Here is a 6,259-nt window from a genome sequence, read left to right on the forward strand (position 1 = left end):
AAAGAAATGTCAACAGCCAGCTGGGGCTTTCAGGAACAGACCAGACCTGGTGTAGCTGTCATCATTCCTCCTGGATGGAGAAGCATCTGTGTTCTACAATCTCTTAAGAGGGCTGTTCAAAGTCAGGGATTGAGGGAAGAGATGTTTATTTATGACCTTAGCTGCGGGATCTCAGACTGGTTATTTGACCTCTCTGATCTGATTTCTGTTTCCTCTGCATTAAAATGAGGGTGATAATGTCAATTTTATTTTATTTTCTTTAAGACTTGTGATGGAATGAAATCAGACAGCTACAAGGAAGGATTTAGAAGCAGTCCAGTTGGGATTTACTGGCCAGCAGACTCCCTGGCTAGTTGAGTGTGTGAGCGTTTGCCTCCAAGTGTGTCTGCCCACATACCTGGTGGCTGGGGAGGCCGGAAGAGGGTGTCAGATCTCCTGGAACTGGAGTTACAGGTCGTTGTGAACCACCATGCGAGTCCTGGGAAACTGAACCTGTGTCTTCTGCAAGAGCAGCAAACGCTCTTAACAGCCGAGCCACTTCTTCTGCCCCTCTCTTAAATTCTCCATTGTCTGGCAGGATGGCTTCCCTGACAACCTCAAGCCCGAGTGGTGGTTGGCTGGGCACGTAGCTTCCTCTTTCTGTCTTCAGTGTAGCCAGGGAACAGAAGCTGCAGATCTTCTCTGGGGTGCAGAGTAGGAAACAAAGCATCGTCCCCAGAACGGCTCTCTGGATGCTTCTGGCTACCCAATTAACTGCAGAGCTTCCTCTGTGGCTGGGTCTGACACTGTTACTGCTCCTGGCCTTATCTACACATATCCAGCTCAGCCTCACAAGTAATTCAATGGTTCCCAAAGCCTGTGCTCTGCCTTCCCGCCTTCATCCACGGGGCACCTTGGGAGCCAGACTTACCTCTGTGATCTAGAATAGAACAGAAGGCCAGCAGGGCACCCTGTGTACACTTTGCCCTTACTTGATCAAAGGAAACCTGGGAGCCCCTTGTGACTCGCTTGGGTAGTGAAGACCCCTTCCCTGGGAAGACTCAGTTACTCCAGCAGGCATGTGTCTCCCTGTTGTGGGCCAGCCCCCACCCATGCTTCTGTGGTGTAAAGGGAGGTAGATGCCCTCCAAGGCCTGGTCTTGTCCCTCTGCCTGCAGACCCCTGGAGCCCCCCGGCCTTAACACTTGTATTCTTTTGTTCACATTCTTGGGGTAGCTCATTGGTTTGTCGATGGGTCATTCTCTGTTCTTCTCTGGGATGGGGATGAGATGTGGGGGTTGGGAGGGGCAGGAAGAACCTTGTGAAGATGCTTTAAGAAAACTACAGATGACTTTGTAGTCCCACAACATGGCCCCCAGGAGGAGGTAGAAGGTGGGCTAAGTGTGTCAGCCCGGAGAACAGCCAAGTGGATCTTCAATGCTGGGAGAGTGGGGAGAGTGGAAAGGCCCCGGGGGCTGAAGGAGTTAGAATGAGGCAGCTGCAGACCTAGGCAGGACAGTTAGGGACAGTTAGCCAAGGGGGCATCTGAGAGAAGATCATCATGTGAGGGAAAGCCACATGGACTTGGGAAAAAGAGTCAGCCAGCTGGTCGGGGCTGCGTCTAGAGCAGCAGTTCTCACCCCTCCTAATGCTGAGACTCTTAATACAGTTCCTCATGGGGTGGTGACCTCCCTGACCATAAAATGATCTTGTCACGACTCCATAGCTGAGACTTTGGCTACTGTTAGGACTCATAGTGTAAACTTCTGATGTGCAGGCTCTCTGATACACGACCCGGTGAAGGTGTCACGCCATGCAGGTTGAGAATGGCTTCTAGGGCCAGATCAGTGTCTGGGTGTTCAAAGAAAACAGACTGCAAAATAGCCAAGGGGATCACAGCAAGCTGCAGAGCAGAGGCTGTTTGGGGATTCTGGCTTACTTTGTCATCTGCCGCTAGGATAAACACCGTGACCGAAAGCAACCTGGGAAGGAAAACAGGTTTCTTTCATCCTACAACCCATCATGAAGGGAAGGCAGGAATCTGAAGGCAGGGATTGAAGCAGAGACCATGAAGGGATACTGCTTACTGGTTTGAACCCAGGCCTTGCTCCTGCATCCACCACCACCCCGCCCCCGACAGGGCTTCACTATGTAGCTGTCCAGAAAGCCTTTGTAGATCAGGCTGGTCTCGAACCCATAGAGTTCTGCTTGCCCCTACCTCCCAAGTGCTGGGACTAAAGGCCCTCGCCCAGCTTTGGTTTGTATCTGCCTAGGCATAGTACTGCCTAGGGTAAGCTGGGCCCTCCCGCATCCATCATGAAGAAAATACTCCCTAGACTTGCCTACAGTCTACTGTGAGGGGGGCATCTTCTCAAGTGAGTGTCACTCTCCCCAGATGACCCTAGCTTGTATCTAATCGATAAAAATCTAAGCAGTACAGGGGAGAGATTCTTAGGCCTCATTGGCAGGTTTTAGTGGGCCTGTGATTTTTTTTTTTTTTTTTCTGAGTGAAAAGCAGAGCTCTCGGGGCTCTGGAGAGATGTATGCTTCTGTCTGGCTTCAATCTTTCCAAATCACTGACTGCTGTGTCGCACCTGGGTCGGGGTCCCGGGTGACAGAGCTTAGCTGAGAAACAGTTGAGAAGAAGGCTTGGGGAAGTCTGGACCAGGTTAAGACGTTGACTGTAGGTTGGGCTTTTCAGATAGCCAGGAAGCCAGCCTTGTGTATGTGGAGGTCAGAGGTCTTTATCTTCCACTTAAGATGAGACGGGGTGAAGGTGGGGTGGGGGTGGGATCTCTTGTTTTGCCTCTCTGTATACTAGGCTCACTGCCCCTGGACCTTCTGGGAATTCTACTTCTCCCTCCTGTCTCACTGGGGGACAGGCTGGATGGTAGATAGCCTCTACCATGCTCTCAGCTTAAATAAGTCCTGGGGATTTGAACCCAGGTCCTTGTGCTTGCATAGCAAGCTGTTTTACCTAGGGAACCATCTCCCAGACCCCCTTACCTCTTTGCCTCCAATGCTTTTGTCACCGTTCCTAAGATCAGGAAGCTGAAATTCTGGAGCTAAACATAGCCCTGCCACGCTGATGGCCAACACACCAGGCAGATCTTGAAGTTGGCTCTCCACTGTAATTGTTCAGGGCCCAGTGCAGAAGCCCAGTGGGTACCAGAGGCAAAGGGCAGAGGATGGGGGATGGGCAAGTTCGATAGATTCTGCAGCTGCCGTCTTCGCAGCCAGGGATTCATGCCAGATCCTCTCCAGCCCATAAAGGCAGCTGAGTTTGCTGGGGCTGGGACAAATGAGCCAGGACTTGCCTAGCAAGTCTGGTCAGTCAGCCGTCACCTAACACTGGAGATGGGGGCCAAGATGCCTGCTGTCCCAGGAGAAGAACCTCAGGTGTGACAGCCAGCTGCAGCACTGGGTATCAGTTGGCCAACTGTCATCCCAAGTCAGCCAGTCAAAGCGCCTGGGGCTGAGCTAATGGGCACCTGCCTGCTCATCACCCTGAGGTAGAGGTCACTGTCATTGACACGGGGCATCAAGCAATGAGCACTAAGAAGGCCCCATGAGTGGCTCTGGGTTTCTTGGTGAAAGAGGAAGCTACTCAGGGACTTTATCCTCCTGTGAGGGGGTTCAACCTCACTCAATGATCCAGAGGCCTGAGATGTGGCTTATCTGCCCACAGAAGCAGGTCCAGTATATTTGAATCTTCCGTACTGAAAACATGGCCGTGGTCGTGCCAAGGTTCTAAGTGTGCCACTTGCTCTTCTTGATGCTTCGACAAAACACCTGACTCAAGGAGAAAGGGTTTGCTCCTCCTCACAGCTGGGGGATGCAGTCCATTGTGGAGGGAAAGGTGTGGTGGCCGGAAGTTGAGGTTGTTCATGGGCACTCAGAGAAGAGACAGAAAGGGATGGATGCTGAAGCCAGCTCGTGTCTCCCCTCCCGCTCCATGCTCTGGCTGGTGCTGTTCTGAGAGGGTACAGGATCTTCAGGAGGTGAAACACCATTGGAGGAACTGAGTCTCATGGGCGTGGCTTTAAGGGTTACAATGGGGGGCGGGGCACGGAGGTTCTGTTTGGTTCTCTGGGGTGGCAGCAGGGGTGGGGAGGTGGGATGGGGGTGGGGTATGGGGAAGTGGGGTGGAGTGGGGGATGGGAAAGTGGGAGGGGTGGGGGACCGAGAAGTCGGTTGCCGGGGATCGGGAGGATGCTCTGGTTGACCCTCTATCTACTTCCTGTTCCTAAAAATGTCAGTGTGTGAGAAGTCACAGCACTATGTTGAGTCCACCACCACGGGAAGCTGTGTGTGCTCAGAACATGAGCCAAGAGAAATCTTTCTCTAATTCACTTCTTAGGCAAGAAGTTTTTAGTCATAGTAACAAGAGATGTGACCATCGTGCTGTGTTAGGGATGTCAGTAGGTGGCTCTCCATCAGCCATAATAACCTTGTCCATCGTCCTAGTCACTGTGATAAAACACAGACCAAAAAGAACCTGGGGAGGAAAGGGGTCAGCCACCACACTCTACCACATTAACTCACAGGAAACAATCCAATGGTGTGTTTTTTTGTTTTTTTTTTTTTTTTTTTTTTTTTGTTTAGCTTGGCTTGGTTTGGTTTTTGGCTTTTTTTGAACCAGGATCTCACTGTGCAATTCTGGCTGTCTTAGAACTTATTCTGTAGACCAAGCTGGCCTGGAACTCACTGAGATCCTCTTGCCTCTGCCTCCCAAGTGCAGGGATTAAAGGCATGGCCACCACCCCCCGACCTGATGATCTTAACATTAGGAGACTGGTGTTCAGATCAGCGTCACTCAGAGACTTAAGGATCAGTTATGGAGGGGGCTATTTCCCTGGCTCATGTGTTTGAAAAATCCATGGATATTGAGTTCTTCTCCAGCTTTTGGCTGTGCTTCCCATCTCCCAACTCTTTTGTGCTGCAAAGGTGACACTTCCCGGTTTGTAGACTGTTCTTCAGAGAACGGCAGGCTGAGTCCCGTCTTTGAACTCTCAGCACCTTATGTATGGTTCTGGTTGCTCACCTGGGGCCCTTCTTTGCCTCCCTTTCCTCTGCCCCTTTGTCACCCAGTCTGGTGTGAGCCTGGGCTGCAGAGGGCTGGAACTCTTCCTGTGTCCATGTTTTCAGAGATCTCTGCGTGGACCTTATCTGGGCCATTGTGTCTGGGCAATTCTCACACACACTGCATTCAGAAAGACGGGAGGAAGGATTCTCAAATCTTAGTAGTCTCTAGTAGCGATGGACAACAACAGGCTGGGTATTAGCTGGAACTGTAAGGCCACAGCCAGGAATACTCACTCCAGGCCTGAGGTATTCAACAGCTGAAAATATTGTGAATGATTTGGCTTCATTTCTTCTGCTTCGCTGCCATTTTCCATCTATAGGCTTAGCTTCGGCTAACTTCCCTCTTACCCTCAGGATTGCTGCTGTTGCTCCTGCCATCACATAAACAGTTTCTGTCCAATGGGAACGAAGAGGTGATACATTGACCTTGATGACCAGAAGTAAGAGCATAGTGGTTGGCATAGACCAGCTGGCGTGTGACACCTGAGTGGAGCAGAAGGACTGGTGTCCAGCAGGCATTATAAGGTCCTCTGTGTTTGGTCCCCAGGGGCAGATTGTGGCATTTGGACTGTCCCAAAGAAGGACTCCTGCACGCCATCCATTTATTAACCACAGAGCTGTTTCTGTGGGGTGAGCGCTTATTGGAGTCAGCTGCTGCAGCAGAGAAATGACTGAGTCCAGAGGAGTCACCCGCTGCCCCTGTTTGAAGGCATGGTTGGTCGTTCCAGCTCCCTTGGGAGTCATTTGAGGTTTGAAGTAAGGTTTTCTTCTTAGAGTGGGAAGTTGGAGCTGGGTCACTGGTGTCCTACCTAGGGAGGCACCTGTTTCCTTCTAGCCTTGGCAGCCTGTGTGTGTATTCACTGGGCCCAGGGAGTGGCCTAATTACCCACATAATAGCAGGTCACTGATGGCTTCAGGTTTCACAGAGGAGAAATATCCCTGAAGAGGCTTTTGATGTGGTTTGTGAAGCCAGGAGGCTGAGGGCACCTCAGATTTTAAGTGCCTAATGGAATGCACAGAAGAAGAAAAAAAAAAGTTCCCAACATGCTTTGCCTAAAGGACAGTGAACTTCCGGAGTTCAGGTTGGGCTCTATCTTTCAGGACTATCTATCTGCTCCTGCTTCTAGAAGGAGCAGGTCTCTGCCAGTCCACGGGGCTGGGCTCTTATAACATCAGCGTGCGCACAGTTTCCCCAG

The 6,259-nt window shown here is 51.2% G+C and overlaps 1 long non-coding RNA gene across 1 annotated transcript; it reads right to left on the reverse strand.

Annotated features, from left to right (window-relative positions):
- Positions 1–278: 278 nt before the first annotated feature.
- On the reverse strand, positions 279–3,980 carry LOC134481180 (uncharacterized). Its single transcript, XR_015634314.1, has 2 exons — positions 2,985–3,980; positions 279–681 (listed from the first exon to the last, which is right to left on the reverse strand). It is a non-coding gene; the product is annotated as an uncharacterized LOC134481180 (long non-coding RNA).
- Between the last annotated feature and the right edge of the window lie 2,279 nt (positions 3,981–6,259).

This window comes from Rattus norvegicus, chromosome 12 (genome assembly GCF_021556685.1).
Source record: "Rattus norvegicus strain SHRSP/BbbUtx chromosome 12, alternate assembly SHRSP_T2T, whole genome shotgun sequence".
In the NCBI taxonomy this organism is placed as follows: Eukaryota; Metazoa; Chordata; class Mammalia; order Rodentia; family Muridae; genus Rattus; species Rattus norvegicus.